The following is a 20,019-nucleotide window of genomic DNA, read 5'->3' as shown; positions in this document are numbered from 1 at the left end:
TTGCATGCCAAAAGACACTTAGGGTGGTGTTTGATGGCCTCGCTTTGATTTGTGTGTCACTAGGTACCTAAGATGGTATCTAGAGGTGCTACCTAGATTTACATGCTAAAAGGCACTTAGGGTAGTGTCTGACGCCCTCGCTTTGATTTGCATGTCATTAAGTGCTTGGGGCAGAATCTAGGGACGTTACCTCAAATCTATGCGGTGAGGTATGAAGCTAATAATATAAATAAAATGCATAAATTGAAAGGGAAAGAGTAAGACTACTGACCTGGCCCCATATGGAGCGGCAACCATGGCAGGCAGTGTCGACTAAAGTAACCCCTGAAGGGTACCATGCAGCTCGTGCATCGCGAGAAGTAGTGCCGAGTAGTGGCTTCCTGAGAGACTGGCATCCTTGTCGGCGGAAAGACATAATGTGAGTGAATAAAAAGAGAGTGAAGTCAAAAATAAAAAACAGCAGAGCTTCGCAGTAGAAATCAGAGTGAAGAAATGAGGGAGGAACCCTCTATTTATAGGAATTCTCCATCGCGCCCACAGTGGAAATCTCCACGGTCCCTTGGGACAGCGGCCCACTGCACCGTGGAGGTTTCCCCACGGAGCCGTGAAATCTGGCACGGAGCAGTGTACGCGGGGCCGTGCAAGCATGGTGCCACCCATACACGGGGTCGTGCAGACCCTCACATGGCGCCATGGACAAAAAAAAGAAAAAAAAAAAAAACTTGAAGTAAATTTGCAGTAGAAACAAGGATCTTTAACTATTGTGCTTGATTGTGTGAATGAACATGCAGAGAAAACGAAGTGGAAAAATAAGAACTTGAAGTAAATTTGCAGAAATAAACTTTTGTGTGTGCTTAGCAGGTGCTGCAATCCTTAATTTGGACTGGTCACTGTACTCGGAGGGGGTAACCCTCGTCGGTCTACCGTTTTGCAGGTAGCCTTCTAATGTGCTTTGAAGGCGGCTGAGCCGGCCAATTTAAGATAAGAAGATATTTGAAAATAAAACTTTTATATTATCTTTGGGGAGATCTTGTTACAGAGTTGAGCTTGGGGTAAAAGATGCTTGGGTACAGGTAAGGTTACAAGGTCACTTACTGGTACGTTGGATGAACACTTGAAAGCCTGAGATAAAGGCTTAGAACTTGATGAACACTTTGATGAAGATCTTAGTTGGATCTTCAGTTACAGGACTTGACGAACTTTGACTTGATTACAGACTTGGACTGTTGAGATCTTAGTTGAAGATCTTTACAATTTGAAAATAAAATTAAAAACTTGAAGTTCTACTTAGAACTTCTGATTTTGTTTGAAGGTTGGAGATGAGTTACAGAGCTGCTTCTCTATCTTCCAAAACTTCCTCCTCTTTCAATGAGACGGAGAGGTCTTCTTAAAGAACCTTGGTGCTTTGGCTCCAGCCTTATCCGAATGGAATATTCGGAGGCACGAGGTCCTGTCGGCTGGACTTGTCGCCTGCTTTTGGACTACGGAGGCAAGTGGAGCCTACCCACCGAAAGCAGATGGCATCTTTTGACTTAAGGGGCAAAGCCACCGAAAGTTATCTTATCTTGGAGTGAAAGGAATAGTGGAGACACGTGGCATTCCATGTCTGAGGGACAGACTATTTTCCACGGTGTGTCAACACTGTTTGAACTCAACGATTTTTAATTGTCGAGTTGTGGCAATAGTATAATAGGCATCAGCCTTACATCATACCAACGTAGTCATCCATTTCCCTTTCGGGTTGCCCGGATTGACCTTTGGCTAGGATCCATGACCCGGGTCCACGGGTTTTGAAATAGTCTCTTTTTTTTTTTTTTTTGATGGGGCCCTCAACGGGTCCTGTTTGATCTGCGGGGTAGGTGGTTGACTGTACTGCCACGTCCTCTTCCTCGACCCCTGGTTGTGGAATGGGCTGAGGAAATTGATTCTGCTTGCTGGGTACGCAAGTCTTCTTGATCCTCTAGGTCTTGGGCGAACTGTCCTTCGTGAAGATGATGGGACAGGGAGTCCATGATGAACCTCTCGTCTTCATCTTCTTCTTCATCACTTGCTGGGCCAAGCTGGGCCAGTTTTGCTTCCAATTGTTTTCGTCTGAGACGGATCTCTTCATTGGACCTTTGGGATTGGGCAACCTTTGGAATGGTCTTTAGCCCAGTAATTGCCTTGATGATCTTGTCAGTGGTAAGTGGGTGATATTGCACCCATCCCACCATTTGACATAGAAGATCCTGGCCAGGGTTGGCAGGGTCACCTCTTGAGTTTCCATCTCTTGGACTTGATACTCCCAATACATAATCCACGCAAGGTGGCATTGTAGGAAGAATCTTAGTAGGTCCGCTTGTCTTGGGACCTTTTGTGTAATCTCGCAGAATTTTGTAAATACTTCTATAAGAGATGTAGGAAGTATTTCTTCTATTGGTCCGTAGATATGCCACCATCTTGAAAACCAATTTGAGATGTCACTTTCGAATTTGTAGTCGAAGCAGCAGAACCATGAGTGCCTTCCCTTCTGGTTTTGCCACAGGAATGCATGGTGCCATGCATCCACGTAGTCAAAGTAGTGGTAGCCTTTTGGATTAAAAACTTAGGAGAAATTTCTGTGAGATAGGGGAAATGTGCCCCAGTCCTCTGCACTAAGGATCTTGAGAATGGTAACAGAAGAGTGGGTTACCAGAGATTTGTCAACTTTGTCAAAATTTTGTTTGATTCTAATAGAATCAGTATCTACGAGAATGAACTCATAGAATTCTTGCGTTTTTTGAGGGGTTTGGAGAATAGAAATGCCAGTCTTGGTAGAAAATCCTCTTGGCAATGTCAGCCGCAGAGGTGCATTTTTGGGTATGAAGGTCTTCTAGGATAGTAAGGTCTTGGAAGATACCTTTGTTTACATATTGGCTCTTTTGGGTTGGTGCCTGTTGGGCTGACCTTTGAGTGGGGAGACTGGCTACTGACCTGGAGGAACTTGGTTTTGTTACTGTTTGGGAAGTCCCTACGACCACATGGGAGAAGGGGATAATTGAGGTATCTTGAGAGGAACTTGCTATTTGTTTAGGCGGGGGAGCCTTGGCATAGGTTGCTTTTGATTTGACTCTGGAGAGGGGGTTGTCTTCTTTAGGAGGCATGATGCAGATGAGATTTATACTCTTTGGGCCCTGCAGGAATTCCCGGGTGAGAAAGTCAAGGATTGAATTCAGCTCTCCTTTTATGTATTCAATTTCAAAATCAAAACTTGATAATAAAGCTTGCCATCTTGCAAAAATTTATTTTGATGCAATATTTTGAACATCATTTTTTAAAACTTGTTTTGCTGCACTACAATCTACTCTAACTAAAAACTTCTTGTTGAGTAAATCACCTTGAAATTTCTGAATGCAAAGAACAACTGATAAAATTTCTTTTTTGATTGTGCTATAGTTCTTTTGGGCATTGTTCCATAGTCCAGAAGTGTACTGAACTAGGTTTTCTTTCCCTTGATCTATTTGTTTTAGGATACCTCCGTAACCTAGGTCTGAGGCATCAGTTTCAACAACCTTGGGGAGGTCTGGGTTTGCTAAGGTTAAACAGGGAATCTCCTTAACCAGTTTCTTGATTTCTTGAACGGCTTTTGTTTGTGGCTCTCCCCAAGCAGGGGCTTTCTTTTTTAGCCTTTGGTAAAGAGGTTCACAGATCTTGCTTATTGATGGGAGGAAGTCTCTAACGTAATTTAGGCTTCCTAAGAACCTTTGTAGCTGTTTCTTTTCTAATATTTGATCTGGGAACTTTTCTGCAAAAACAATGGTCCTTTCTATGGGAATGATCGTCCCTTTGTGAATGTAGTGTCCTAAAAATCTAATCTTGTTTTGGAACAAATCCATTTTCTTTTTTGAGAGGACCAATCCATTTGTTTTAACAACTTGATAAAAACTTCTTAGGTGTTTGAAGTGTTGATCTATTGATTCTGAGAAAATCAATACGTCATCTATGTAGACTATGGCATAGTGGCCATAGGGGTTGAATATGTCGTTCATAATATTTTGAAACTCACTGGGAGCATTTTTTAGTCCAAATGGCATTACGTTCTATTGGTAATGTCCAAATGGTGTTGTGAAGGCGGTCTTATAGCGGTCTTCTTCATGGATCTGGACTTGCCAGAAACCAGACTTCATATCGAACTTTGAAAATGTTTTAGCTTGATGTATTTTTTGGAGCAGGTCTTTTTTATTTGGAATTGGGTACCTGATCCATTGGAGGACTTCATTTAAAGGTTTGTAATTGATTACTAACCTAGGGGTTCCTCTTTCTATTTTTGAGTTTTTGTTGACATAGAAGGCCGCACAACTCCAGGGAGATCGGCTCTTCCTAATTAGTTTCTTATTTAGGAGGTCTTGGATTTCCTTTTTACAGGTTTCTTGGAGCTCTTGGCTCATTTGAATGGGACTTGCCTTGGTCGGAATATTCTTCTCAGAAAATTCCTTTTCATAAGGAAGCTTGACAATGTATCTCTTCCTGTGCCAGAAGGCATCAGGGAATTCAGAACACAAGTTATTTTCTATTTGTGTTCTTAGCTTGCTTATTTGATCTTGAGTATCTTTCTTCTGTAGGGTTTCTGCAGTTTTTATATGCATGATTTCTTGTTTCAAATGTTTTAAGTGTTTTTCTTTGGATTTGATCCTGTTGATGGAAGGATCTTTGGTTATAGCTAGGGTTTTTAAGTTCTTTATTTGCTCCATATCGGAGGGTTCTAGGAACTCAAAGCTTATTTTTTGTCCTCCTATTTTGGTGGTTAGCCCTAAATTTGTTACTTTGAAGGGTTTTATCAGCTCTATGAAGGGCTGTCCCAAAATTACTTGGCTATCTAAGTCTTTAACAAGTATGAAGGGCTGTTTGAAGCATACCCCTTGGTTGCATATGTGGACTTCTGGTAATTTGTATTGGACGTCTACGTAGGCCCCACTGGCGGTGGTTAGCCTCTGTTTAGTCATTTGAAAGTACTGGGTAGGGACAAGTCCCTGAACTGTGCTCCTGAGTCAATCAAGGCCACAGAGGTAAATTTGTAGGATGAGTCAATAGTCAAGTTGATTTTGACAAACCATTTTTGAGGGGAGATGCTGTCTACATAGCTTTGATTGGTCTCTGTTTCAAGATTTTCTGGGGTTTGTTTGGATTTTCCTTTAAGTTTGATCAATTCTTCTTTGACCTCTTTGATTTCCCATTTTAGTTCTTGAGTTGTAATCTCAAGGTTTGTGATTCTAGTCTTGTCTGATTTTCTGTGGACTTCTGTTTGTCAAACCTTTTAAACACTTGATTAATGCCATAGGGTTTTTGTCTTTCCCTGTTGTCCTCTAAAGCATGTCTGGCTTCTTTGAGGCATTGTTTTCTGACTTGTACGTCAGCTATTTGTTCAACTGCATCAAAGAATGATTGGCGTATCATTCCGATGCTTTTGGTTTTTGAATACTCTTTAGAGGAAGAATATTCGTTCATGGCATTGGTGACACAGTTGCAAGCAACTGCATCGGGTTCAGAGTCGCTGCTGGACTCAGTGTCTTGATTAACTTGATTGACTTCATAGAAGATTTCATCTTCTGAGTCAGACTCGGCAAAGATTTTAAGAATTTGTTTATGGGTTTCTTGGTCAAGGTTCAGCAGGCTCACCTTCTGGCTGCCTTGCAGTACTTTGCAATGTGGCCTAATTTGCCACAATTAAAACACTTTCTTTTATCTGAACTTGTTGAAGGTTTATCTTTGGCTTCTTCTTGGGGTTTCTTGGATTGAAACCTTTTCTTCTTTGAATATCTAGGTTTTGTATAGAACTCTTTTGTAGGTTCCTTAGAATATTTTTCCCTAGAATATTTCTTTTTAGATTTGAATTGTTTTTTATCCTTCTTGTTTGAAGGTGGTTTAGGAACTGGGAACCCATATTGTTCGCAGAACCCACCTAGTTCTTTTTAAGACTTGGTTTCTTTTTTCATTTGTTTTGCCAGTTTTAAATCTGTGCAAAGGGCTTTGCCCTCTTCGTATATTGTGTTTATCAGGTCTCCATAAGTGAGGTTTCCATATGGAATCGCACCATTGTTTTCCTTTCTAAGTCTTTGTTTAATCTTCTCTGAGAAGACACTTGGAAGTCCAGTGATGAACTTCTCTTTCCAAAAGGGAGAGTTTGCATCCTCCCTAGTTAACACCTTGGTCATAAAAATATCTTTATACCATTTGAAGTCGTGCAGTTTTCTGCATCTTAGATTTGTTAGTTGTTCAGATGATCTATCTTTTAATCTTGAAGGGTCTCCTAGAAAATATTTGGTTATGTTATAGATGAGGGTGTTGACTGCATCTTCAACGACCCTACCATTTTCAAGGATAATCACCCCGTCTTCAGTAGTCTGAACGGCGGTTAGGATATCCATTTTTTGGTTAATGGTTAGGACATAGTCCCACCATCCTTTGAGTTGGCCTGTGAATCCTGAAGCCAGGAGGTCGGCCATGGCTTGGTCTGAAGTCTCTTTTATCCGGTAGGCATTTGCTACCATGGTCATTTCTTGAAGTTTGTTAATTATGTTATACTCAGACATGCCATCTATGTTCCATTCATAAATGACACCACTTTGGTAGGAGGCCTGAGAATAAATTCCCCTTTTCTCCATTTGCAGGTCTGGGAATGTTGGTTTTGGGTAAGACCTTTGAAAGTTTTCTTCAATTATCGCATTTATAGTATTTGATTCTTCATCAGAGTCTTTGTGATTTATGACTCCAACGGTTTTGGTATTATCTGAAACTTGGGATTGATTCTGAGACTCCTTCTGAGGCGTCTCAGGGATGACTAAGGATTTTAGTCTTTGTTCAATTTCTTTTAGGGCATCAATCTTGCTTAGAGCTTTTATGTTCTTTTGGTTTATGTTGTAAGGGGTGAACATTGGTCTTGTTGAAGAACTTGGAAGGTCTTGTTTTGAAGAACTTGTTTTAATTCCTGGATCTGGATCTAGAGGATCCGTCCTTTGTTGAACTAAGGTTTCAACCCTAGTTAACTATTTTCCTAAGGTTAGAAGGTGTTGGTTTGTATAATTTGATAAGCCTATGAGTTTTTTCTTAGCTTCAGAGGCTCCATGAGTTGATCTAAAAGGTGTTGCAAAAATTTCTACATCATTAATTGTTAATTTTAAATTTGCTAAGGGCGAATGAACAGACTCTATTGTTTCATTTGTGTCTGTCTTCCGGGACTTAGTTATTTTCTGGTTTGTATTTAGACTTATGAATGGATAGTCTATCTTATGATAATTTGCATAAATTTCTAAGTATGTGAAGAATTTGATATTAAACCTTTGACTGGTCATTAATTCGTACTAGTGTTTTTTAATGTTTGTTCTTTGTTCTTCAGGAATGGTTGCAAAGAACCAATCCTTCTTTTCTTTGTTCTTAGAAGACTCAAAGTCTTCTCTTAACATGGGTTTGTTAATTTGGAAGTCTTCTTCTGCGAAGATGACTCCAACTCTTGCATCTGGTGTTGGGGTTTCCATTTGAGAGTATGTTGGTGATTTTGGAGGCGTCGGAGTTGAATCAGACTCCTGGGTTTCAGTTTAGGTTTCAGTCTTGTATTCTTGGTACATCCCTTGTAGGATGTTTCCTTGTTGTCTTAGGCCAGTTAGGCGACTACTTTGATAACTGAAATTTGAGGGTGTGTCGGAGTACGAGGCTCTGGCCGGTTGTTCTTTGGGTTTTGAGGATCCTACAGGTTCTTTCCCCTTATGGGTATCCTGGGTCCTAATGAACTTGATGGAAACTTCTCCGTCGATGGTCTGAGTGATGTACTCGACCTCACGGTTTTCTATTTGGGGTACCAGAATCTGATATTGCAGCTTCCATTCTTCAGGGAACGAGATCTCGTTCCATTTTGACATTCTTGGGAGAATGGTCTTTGCATGAGTAAAGTCCATCTCAATGTATCTTGTTCGACCCTTTTCAGATCTCCTTAAGGCTCTAAGGCTGGAAATCTTTTTCATGGCCTTGTACTGGATTCGATGAAGCACAGCAATTGGAATGGATCCAGGCTTCATATTGTAGCCATGGGTTTTGAGGTTGATTTTGAGAGCATCTAAGATGTTCTCGTCTTTTAAACCTAAACTAATATCTGGGTAGCAGTTGAAGTGTACGGGTCCGTTTCACATACTGGTCTCAATTGCTCCGATCAGGGAGTCGTCAAACTTGAGGAACCTAGTGTCTCTTAGGGCTAAGAGGACAGAGGTGTTGAGTCCTTCCCTGTGAAGGGGTTTGATTGCTACTTGGATTAATCCGATGTGGATGTAGTTATATTTTTATTTTAATTCTTGGAGACTTTTGGGGTTAAGCAGGCAAATTTCCTGCATATTTGGGCTGTAGTCTATTGTCTGTTGAACAGTGTTGATTGCTTCAGTGAAGTTGATTAGATCTTGTTTATAAACTTCTTTGGTCGGAACTTTGGGAATGGTCCAATTTTGGAGACTTCTGTCTCTCTTTTGTTCTTCATTACTGATTACACTACAATCGGAGCTCCAGTCTCCTAAGGTACTTGAAGACATTGTTCTGTCCAAAAGGTCCATGATATGGGTACTATCCCCCCTTTAAAAGTGCATTTTATCTTTCTGAAATGGTTTAAGGCACTACCTAGTGTTATACCGGCTTCTCCCGGACTTACAGTCCCTCTGCCGCTTTCACTGGTTTAGTGCTAGGTACTATCAGACTTATTCCAATCAGGAAGGGAACTTGCAGGTTTAAGTGAAGTCAAGTCACAATATCACGAGCCTATTCTTTCAGGTTTAAGTGAAGTCAAGTCACAATATCACGAGCCTATTCTTTCAGGGAACTTGCAGGTTTAATATATATATTAAAAAAAAAAAGGGAGAAAAGAAGGAAATAAAGAAGAAAGAAGAAGAAGAAAAGAAAAGAAAAAGAAAAGAAAAGAAAAGAAAGAACATAAAGAAAGGAAAAAAAAACCAAAAAAACAAAAAAAAAAAAAGAAAGAAAAGAAAAGAAAAATCCCCAGTGAAATCCCTCAAAACTGAATGCTTTGGTCGAGTGGTGCCTTATCACCCTCCAAACTTGATGGTTTCGGTTAAGTGGCACCTTATAACCATCCAAGTTTGACTTTCGGTCGAGTGGTGCCTTATCACCCTCCAAACTTGATGGTTTCGGTTAAGTGGCACCTTATAACCATCCAAGTTTGACTTTCGATCGAGTGGTGCCTGATCACCCTCCAAACTTGATGGTTTCGATCGAATGGCACCTTATAACCATCCACGTTTGACTTTCGGTCGAGTGGTGCCTTATCACTGTCCAAACTTGATGTTTTAATCAAAGTTTGATTTTCGGTCGAGCGGTGCCTTATCACCCTCAAATTTGATCTTTGGGCCGAGTGGTGCCTTATCTAGATCTTCGGTTGAGTGGTGCCTTAGCACCCTCAAAATTCTATCCCCAGTGGAGTCCCTCATATTCGATCTTGTGGGCCGAATGGTGCCTTATCTAGATGTTTGGTCGAGCGGTGCCTTATCACCCTCAAAAATTGACTAAGCAATGCTCACAAGATAAAGATTTGGTTCTTCCGAGTTTTTCTTTTGAGAATTATCGAAAGATTTCATCATGATTAACCGCTTATTTTTAGCAACTCTGTTGCCTTTGAGCAAAGCGTCAGCAGTACATGCTCTTGGTGACAAAATTAGTCGGTCTTTTGTCTTTACCCTTCGGCTGTTGGCACAGGCCTCGGCCAAAGAGGGGCAAACTGTAGACATTGATTTTTGTCACCCCCTAATTGGCGATGATGACAATGGGACATGGATGATGGATGACGCACTCTCCCTCTTTCTAGACCCAAGATTCCTAACCCATAAGACCAAGAATCATGTTGAGCACAAAATGGCCCATTTTAGGCCCAAAAAACAAGGAAAAATGGCACTGCGCCCCCACGGCGCCGTGGACCCCTTCCCACGGCACCGTGGGCGCCTTCCCACGGCACTGTGGGGATGTGTACCAGATTTCTAAGGCGCCATGAGGGGGTGTGACATCAGCTTGCTGACGTCACCCACGGTACCGTGGAAAAGTCCCCCACGACTCCGTGGAGGACTTATCTTGCCAGGAGAGAGAAGGGTCCTCTCCCACATTTTCCAAAGAATTTTTTGGTGGACAGACCCTCCCCAAGTAATTCCTACCATCTTTTTCTCCCTTTTCACCCTCATTTCTCCTCCTTCTCTCATAAGAATGTGAGTGAGTGAAGTTTTCTTGGTTGCGGATAGATCCTTTGATTATCCCTCTGAGTATAGAGCGCTTTTGCTCCTAGGCTTTGTTATCCCTTCAGTGTGCGGCTAACAATCAAAACCCTTTTATTACAGACATTATTCTGTCTGTTTACTCCTCTCCAAATCACTTGAAAGAGCCGTTACTCTGCCCAGAAAGGAATCGGCGTCAGTCCATTCGTCTATCTCCCCTGAGCCAGGGGAATACAACCATACAGGTATAATAACTGCATTCTTGTTGATACGATGTAGTCCTTTCGTAGTCCATCGTTTTAGTCCATATTTTTCATATATGTAATGTAGTTTATTATGTTTTTAGTTCGATTCATAGCATTTGAATGTAGTTCATAATATCCCCCATCCCCGTAATAAAAGAGAGAGAACATTCGTCCTTATGTAGCATCTAATACAGAGAGACAGGCTTCGGCTGGGCGAGGTGGGTGCCTAACACCTTCCCACACTCGTAACCTGACCCCTTACCCAAACCTCTGGTCAGATCATATGGAGTCAAGTAGCCCGATCTCATTCACAACGGATAGGGCTACACTTAATGGGTCCTAGGCCCTAACCCTAGGTGGCAACTTCACATTATACTAGCATAGTTTAATGCATGATCCCAATCCCCTATTTATCAATATTATACATTGACAATATTATCCATATCCATATACATATATATATATATATATATTTCAAACCCATGTCACCATATATAAGGGCTGAGGAACCCTCGTCCCGAGGACCACGGTACTTATAGTCCAACTGAGAAAATAATCAATTTGGCAAAATAATTCGTGCAGGTAAACGGGACCTAGTGGCCTTAACCTATAAATAGAGTTGTGAGCTTCTCAAGCTCATTATTCACAAATCAAAACCATGGGAGAGAGGAAAGAAAGGGAAAATAAGAAGTGGGAGCTTGGATCTACAATAGACTGTTGTCCGCACCCAGACCTAGTAGGCACTCTGGTCCTTCACCTCCTCCTCTCCATTTCCATCATTTTGAACCTTGGATTTAAGATTTTTGATTGGGTTTCACTTGAAACCCAGTGCTGAGCTCTATGGCCAGCTAGTGTGCTATTGTTTTAGGTTACTGCACCCTCATGCATGCCCCAACTCGATGACAGGCTGAATTCCTAGTGTTTTAGGTGAAAACAGTCAAAACCTAGGTTTGGATAACTAGACCTACTGCTTCTATCACCAGCTGATCAACCACTGATCCACCAATCAATCATTAATCAATTGGTGGCATTTGCCGATTATTTCTCAGAGTTAATTCATGCTCTGCCCTTTTGGGAATTCTTCGGGTTTTCCTCAAACGCTTAGTTTAACACTTTGTATGCATAATTAGGTAAGAGACATGCGTATCGGTGAGGTATATCGAGGATTCGCTCAGGCTTTAATTTTGGGATTGAATTCACCAAGTCTTACGACAAGGTGAGTGGTTATGGTTGTGAATTCTTTTAAGGAGTATTTCTTATTGGTAGATCCTTCCAACTCATTTATCTCGGCTCTATGGAGTAAGGGAGACCTGATCATAGGAGTCAATAGTAGGAACGGATGAAACAATTTCCTCTATATTTTTGAATGTTGCATTTTATGCATTTTCAATTATATATTTCTATCCATTGAACTATGTATGCTTTAAACTATAAATGATTTAAATGTATGCTATGCGTGGGAAACAGGATCCACTATGGCTGAGGTGGATCCCGGTACTGTGATCGCCATACTTATAACTTTACATTCATACTGCATTAGACTTAAGCTTGGAAATGGGTTGCGGTGTGGTCGATGCATGATTCTAGTGCCGTATTCGCTTTACAACCTATATTTACAATTATAACTGTTGTAATAGAAACATGTGCGACATTAGGATTGGAAATGGGTTATGGTGTGGTGCGACATTAGGTTGGAAATGGGTTGTGGTGTGGCCGGGGTTTGATTCCGGCATTGTATTCAACATACTTGTTGTATGTGTATGCCTATGCTTGGAAACGGGAGGACGGTGTGGCCAAAGGGATTCCGGTACTGTGATCACTGGCTTCAAGCATATATGTATATATGCCACATTCACTGTTCTTATAGAATGATACATGGTTAGCATAACCAACCTGGTTGCTACAACCCCTAGCAGATAGGGGGTTACATGTTGGATGGCCTTTCGCAGAATGTCTGGTGATGATTTTCCTGAATACTACTTCCGCGTTATGATATGATTATTGTTGGAGGCGGACCGAACAGGGTGACAAATGGTAATTCCGAGACCGATGGGATCTATCGGGGTTTGCTGGGAGACCCAGGACACATTTGGAGGCCAGCAAGCTCCCTTTCACAGCTAAGGTTGTACCCCTGGATGACCCATGGCGCATTCGGGGGCCACGTATACATCCTAATGTATTTCAGTAGCACCATATCAGAGACTTAGTTTTTTTGTTAAGTTATTATAATAAAATGAATTCATGCACCGCATCATATATTGTTTGTGTATGCTTGCATACTCCCATCCCTCATTGAGCTTAGTGAAGCTCACACCACATGTGTGCCCCATTTTAGCCGTTGATGCAGATGTTACTGTATTTATGTGTTTGGGCACTACATCCTCTTTGGATGATGGTGAGATGGACTGGTGGAACCTTGATGCTATGGAGCATGATTCGGGTTGCGCCTACGAAGATTGTGCTTACAGTGTGCAGTGATTAAGGACTTAGTGTCCCTATCCTCTTTTTGTTGTTTTGGTGATATTTAAAATTGCATAAATGATATTTATTATGTTTTGGTATTGAATGAAGAACATGGAAGGAGATCCTTCGGTATTGCCACCTTTTCTTGATTTCTAATTGTTAGGTTACCTAGTTTGTTCCTCAATGGAAGAAGGGATGAACATATTCTTACATTAAATCGAGAGCAGGAGGAAGGAAGAGGATGAAAGGGAATGGATAGATGAATTTGAATCAAAGCTGGGTAATCTTGGAGGGTTTAGATCATGAAGGATTACTATAAGGATGTCGGAGCATGAAGGAAGTCTGATCGGCTAGGGTTTTTTGGTTGATTGCAACGCAAGATTCTAATCGTGAAGGGTTATTTGGATGGGATTGTAATCGAGATCTCTTCTTTGGTGGTTGAACATGATGGGGCTTATATTGAATATGGTGAAGGACGTATTGGAAGGTTTTTGTGACCTTGTTTGTGATGGATTCTTTGGTCTTGATCATGGAAGGCTTGTTGGATGCAGTGAATGATTCATGCTTTGTGAATTTGGAAGGACTTTGTTGTGGATTGTGATTGGGCTTCTTTGCTAACAATGAGTCTTTCAAACCCTTTTCATGTGCATCCCATAACTCATCACCCCACTATTCATCCAATTTTTTATTTTTGCCACACATCAACATCTACTATTTCTTCATCCGCAACCCACTATCTATCCCCACTTTCCTTGTTTTTTTGCACATTGACATTGTCTTTCAAGTTTCAAGATGGAGATTTACAGGATGCATTGAAGTAGTTGGGCTTTCTTTTCCAGATTCGCATGACTATATGAATTCAAGATCTTTGGTGGCTTTGAATCAGATCAAGAAACACATAGACAAAGTATATCAAGGTTCATGGATTGGGCTAGGTGCACATTACTAGGAGAGTGCTCTAGAAGTGCATGATAACAAAACTTTCCGAGGTCTTCTGAACTAGAGTTTCATGGCCGCTCCTCCTCCCCCATGGGAGGAGTGCCCACCGGATCCGCCTTTGAAGTCTGCAGTGGGTAATGGAATGCCTATATCCTTTGCCTCGATGGTCACTCGTTCTCTTTCCTCACCGTTTGCTGAAGTAGAAATTAAAATACCTTCGAGTTGTTTTGGAGAATTTGTGGTATTTTTCACCAAAGAGGAAGTGGAGAGACCAGAGGTCTCCTTTCGTTCTTTTCTCATTGCCAAGTGCAGTTATGGTCGGCCATTGCTCTTTGATATTAAAACTTAACCGATAAAAACTAAAACCCTAAATTAATCTAGCAAGTAGTAAGTAAGGGGTTGATCTATAGGGAACTAGAAGGCTAAATTACTAAGATAATTAGATGAAAGTGACGAAAATTAAATTGCAATAAATTTGATTTTAAACTACGAACGAAAGAAACAAATCTAAGCTAACAACAATAGGCAAATACAGGAGAAAACTATCGTTAGGGTTCGAATCCCCAATGGGTTACTATTCAATTTGATTGCGTGCTTCGGTTTATTATAACCATAGGCCTAATAATACCACAGAATGTAGGGTTCCTCCTAGGTGAGGACTATCTTGACGAGTACTATCGTCTTTCGCTTATAGGGCTTGACACGCTTAGTTCGTTTTGCTATAATCCATCGTCGGTACAACCACATAAGAACAAAATGTCATTGCTTAAATGAAAAATAATGAATCACAGAAATAGAATTTTCCAACTAAATACATCAATTAAAATCCTCCAGACAGGGATAGGGTCTCAACATCAAGCAATCAAGAATACAAACCAGAACTTTCAATAGCAAACACCATTAATTCATCTACACCTAAAGATAGAGGGAACTTAGCCATTCATGGTACTAAGAGACAAAGTGCATCAATGGTGATGACGATCTATGGAGATGAAGCTGCTAGAATGGTGATCACTCCCTCCTCCCCTTGCCGGACCCAAGATCCAAAAACAAAAAAACAAAGAAGAAAGAGGGAAATAGAGAGAAGAAGAGAGAGCACGGTTGCTGCCTTGAAATGGAATGAATCAGTCTGTGGGTTTTTATAGTTGGTTTTAAAAAGAAATTAATAAAAATAAATAAAAAGCGAACGTGAGAGATAGAGGAGAGGTAGAGATGGAGAGTCCGTGAGGAATTTGGGAATTACGGGTAGTGAGATGGGAGATTAGGATATGGGCAGCATATGGGATTAGAAGAGAGATAGGAACATGAGAGAGGAGATTAGGTGGGATTTTAAAAATTAAATTAAGATAAGGATGAAGGGGACCGAATTGGAATGGGAAAGCAAAAGAGAGAGAGATACGTGTGAGATAGGGATGACTTTTAAAAATTAAACAAAGATAAAACAAAAAGGAGATAGAATAGGGTTTGGATTAGGAAACTAAGAGAGAGAGAAAGATAACATGTAAGATGGGGATGAGAGAGAATAAAATATATTTAGGAAAGTGGAAACCGTGTGGGGTTTGAATAAAATAATAATAAAAAAAAGGAAAATGAATGGGGGAAAGAAAAAAAGAAAAAAAAATAAAATATATATAAAATATATGGAAGAGAGAAAAAAGGAGAGGAAATAAAATAAGAAAATAAAATAGAAGAGAGAGAACATAGGGGAGGAAATTCGTCCAACAATGAAGGAGGGGCCCACTTGTATTATGCCAGTCAATCTTCCTTGGTTCTGGGCTCGGGCTTGCATTTCAACTCATTTTCTGGCCCATTATTCTTTTCTGGCCCTAAAAGAATAATCGCATAAATGGACTCCGAAATCAATGCGTACTTTTTATGCAACATATCCATCTTGCTCAAAATTCAGCCCTCTTTGTAACCATGAAAAGAAACTAGACCACTTTACATGTAAATTAGAAGGTATGATGCCTGATAGTCCAGAATAGCATGAAATCGCATAAAATACCCCTGTACCCTGAAAAAGATAGAAAATACCCAAGGTAGCTCCATTCTAAGCAGATAAAAATGTAGAATTAAATAGAATAATTTCACACATAAATATGCTCATTAAATTCCTCCATACTCAGATTTTGCTAGTCCTCGAGCAAAAAGAAAACAAAAAAAAAAAACCTAACTCACTTTCGTAGGAATCATGGTTGCACCTAGCATGTGCAACAAGCCTTTAAACCCCTAGGTTACCCCTAGTGGACGAGTTTTGTCTCGTGAGTGTTTGCAGGGAATATACACACAAAATTCATGATTGCAAGTTTAAATTTTGACAATGGGTAAGAAGCACACACCACACCCGAAACTAAGATGCCCTACTTAAGATCAAGAAGACAAAGGTATCCCCACACTTGAGCTCTTATTACCCAGTATTGATTCTAGCAACAGGTACACATCCTAATTAAGGAATCTCCCCATATCTTCCAAACACCACCTTACTTAAGGTAAGACCACTCATGATGTCAAGGGCACCAAGGACTTTAGGCTTCGAAGCATTTTTTACCATACAACTGTACCAAGGCAATGACATTTCTTCTTTTTTTTTTTTTCAAAACAATGAACTCCATTTGCTACTCCACTACTATTCCTCAAATGCCATGCATGTAGGGTCACTACACAAGACACCCGAGCTACTTGGTAGCTTCGTTTCTTACATATATCCACAAGGATAGTGATGCTAGAGTTCTTTTTCAGAGGTTTCACTCCAAGGAGTGTCGATCAAGTCACCTCGCTTTTTGAGGCAGAGTGCCCTGTCTAGCTCCAAGGAATTCAACTCTTACTTTTATTTATTTATTATTATTTTTTTTATATGTCACGCCAAAACAAATCTTGGTCTCAGCTCCTAATCAAAAGCTCAAAGAAACACAAGACAGCCAAGTGGTCTATCCCTTCGACAAGGTAGGGCTCTAATTGTCTGAGTCAAAACCCACCTTAGGATACATACTCGCTACTGTCCTCTCAACAGGGTTTTCATTACTTCAGATTAGGGTTCCTAAGTCTCTTTCTCCTGCGTTTCGCATCGAAGTAATTGAGAGACATGTAAAACTTACCAAAAGCCAACAAAATAAAAATCTGTCAATCGGTCTCACACCCCCCCACTTAAAGTATGCAGTGTCCTTAATGCATGCAGAAGAATAAAAACAGGGATAAGGGAAGGAGTGTACCAGAAATCAGCAATATACGGTAGAACAGTGCATCCAGCAATCAGTAGCAGCTACCTAAAAAAAAAAAAAATCAAACAAACACAAAAACAAAAGTACTAAAGAAAAAAAAATAGTGGGTTGCCTCCCAAGAGCGCTAAGTTTTCTGTTTTCAGCCAGACGACAGGAAAGCTTATGGAGGGTCAAGGATCAAATCATACCAAGGAGCTGGTTTAGAAGAAGGTTGGGGAGATGTAATCAAAGGGGGGAGTGGCTCAAACCTAACTATCCAAGGTGGCTGTTCTAAAGAGGGTGAAGAATCTAGCAAAGTATGCACCTCTATAGCGTATACCTCAGACTCATCTCCAAGCATCACATAGTGCTGCAAAGGATCATCAATAAGCATGTGAGAAGTGTGATCAGCCACAACTTTGTCTAATAAATCCAATGCAAAGCACTCTTCTTCTCTAAAAGAGCCTAAGGACACATTGAAGATGTTGAGCCTAAGCTTCTAATTCCCAAAAGAGATGTCCATGGCACCTGATCTACAATTTATGCAAGCATTCATAGTAGCTAAGAAGGGGCACCCTAAAATGATAGGGGGAAGCTTGGCTGTAGTAGTTGTATCCATATCCAGGACAAGGAAGTCCACAGGAAAGTACAATTCTTCCACCTTCACTAAAACATCTTCTAACAACCCACGAGGTGTTTTGATTGAACGATCAGCCAACTGAAGGATAACCTCAGTGGGTTTTAAATCTCCTAAACCAAATCTGTCATAGACTGAACTAGGCAAAATATTCACACTAGCCCCTAAATTAAGTAGTGCCCTCCTTATAGAGAGATCTCCAATGATGCAGGAAATAAGAGGTGCACCTGGATCCGTAAGCTTAGGGGGTAGGTGGCTAAAAATTACAGAGCTAACCTGTTCAGTGAAATGGACAGTCTTAGGGTTTTGAGTTCTCAACTTACGCTTTTGAGTGCAGAGGTCTTTCAAAAATTTAGCGTAAGCAGGAACTTGCTTGATAGCATCCAAGAGGGGGAGATTGATGCAAACTTGTTGGAACAAGTAGATCATCTCTTGCACCTTTTCACCCTGTTTACCCTGAAGGGGGTAAGATGGTGTTCAAAGGGCTTGGGGAAAAGGGACCTTTGGAATGTAAGAATCAGGTGATGGTCCCTCTACAATAGGAATGTGCAGCCTCTTCCTTGGGAACTGATGAGTGGGTTTCACAGGTGGTGTTTTAGTAATGGAATCATGTGTGTCTACATCACCACCGGATTTCTCTCGGGTTGACTCAGCCTCTCCCTGACCTTGAGAACTAATGGGCAGTGTCCCATTAGTGGCTAAGGGTGCATCAGATTTTTCCACCCTTTTGCCACTCCTCAGGACTGTGACCGACTAGACTTGCTCTTTCCCTTGACCCATTTGACTATTTGGGTTACCTATTGGCTGACTTGGCAATTGGCCAGCCTCCCTCCTACTTATAGTATCGGCTAGCTAATCCAGTTGGTTCTCCAGCTTATTAATGGACTGAGTATGTGAGTAAAGTAGCCGTGTGTTCTCCTTGAGTCCACTTAATGTTGTTAGCACCTTTTCCTCAAAGGATTGATTCTGTTGGGGTTGAGGATATGGTGGTTGTCCACCCATATAGGCATTGGTTTGAACATTAAATGGTGGCCTATATGGTGGGTTTGGAGGGTTATTAGGTACTGAGTTTCTCCATGAAAAGTTTGGGTGGTTTCGCCATCCCGGGTTATAAGTATTGGAAAAGGGATCATTACCCGATGTAGGAAAACTTTGAGCCATTTGCACCTGTTCCTGAACAAACTCAGGGTATTGTGCAGCCGAAGGGTAGTTCATCATATAGTGACTAGGGCTAGCACATAGGACATAGGCTTCAATTTGATTGGGTGGAGGGAAACTCATTGGGAAAGGGGACATAGAATGCTGTCCTACAGACATCAGATAGTCCAATTTCTTGGACAGCATATCAACCTTAGCAGTCATCTCTACAGTTGGATTGATCTCATAGAGACCACCCTTCTTTGGTTGACCTATGTGTGGAATCTCATTCCGAGAGACCGAAGCATGGTGTTGGGAATTCTCACTAAGGGTTTCAAAAAGATCCCGTGCTTCCATCTCATTCTTGTGCATAAATGTTCCTCCACAAGAGGAGTCCACCATCTACCTATATCGGTCACGGAGACCATCATAAAAGCACTGGACTAACTACCACTTCGGGACAGTGTGGTGGGGGCACTTTCTAAGTAATTCCTTGAGTCTCTCCCACGCTTCATGAAATTGTTTGCCCTCTAATTGGGAGAAACTAGTAATGGCTCTTCTAAGGCTATTAGTCTGGCCAATGGGGAAGAATTTTTTTAGAAATTCTTGCTGCATCCCCGCCCATGTAGAAATCCTAACCGAATCTAGGGAATGAAGCCAATGTTTGGCCTTGTCCTTTAGGGAAAATGAGAATAGGAGTAACTTTAGGGCATCTTCAGGGAGGTTTTGGAATTTGACTGTAGGGTACACCTCTAAGAACTCATCAAGATGCTTGTAAGGCTCCTCATTAGCAAGTCCATAATAGGATGGAAACATCTGTATGATGCTGGATTTGATCTCATATTGAGCAGCCTGAATGGCAGGCAACTGAATACAAGATGCAGGGGTATAGGCAGTTGGAGTGAAGTGCTCACTCAGTGGCCTTCCTGGCTGGTTTTCGTCACCCATTTTATTATTATTATCCTTATCCTTAGGTCTAGCCACAGATCGCTCTATTTCTAGGTCAAGGGAAGTCAGGTTGGGGTGCAAAGAATGCCAACCATGCATGAAACACACCACAAGTTGAACGTGCTAATTAAATAAAAATTAAAATGTAATAACTAAATAAAAAAAAAACTCAATAAAAACAAAAATCAGAACTAAAAAGTAAAAAAAAAAATGGCTAATTTAAAATTAACGAAAGTCCTTACTTG

General features: G+C 40.9%; 1 non-coding gene across 1 annotated transcript; it reads left to right on the top strand.

Annotated features, from left to right (window-relative positions):
- The first annotated feature begins 19,286 nt into the window (after window positions 1–19,286).
- Window positions 19,287–19,393, top strand: LOC122644407. Its single transcript, XR_006330338.1, has one exon. It is a non-coding gene; the product is annotated as a small nucleolar RNA R71 (small nucleolar RNA).
- Window positions 19,394–20,019: the final 626 nt, after the last annotated feature.

This window comes from Telopea speciosissima, chromosome 10 (genome assembly GCF_018873765.1).
Source record: "Telopea speciosissima isolate NSW1024214 ecotype Mountain lineage chromosome 10, Tspe_v1, whole genome shotgun sequence".
Classification (NCBI taxonomy): domain Eukaryota; kingdom Viridiplantae; phylum Streptophyta; class Magnoliopsida; order Proteales; family Proteaceae; genus Telopea; species Telopea speciosissima.
This window is presented reverse-complemented; position numbering and strand designations above follow the sequence as displayed.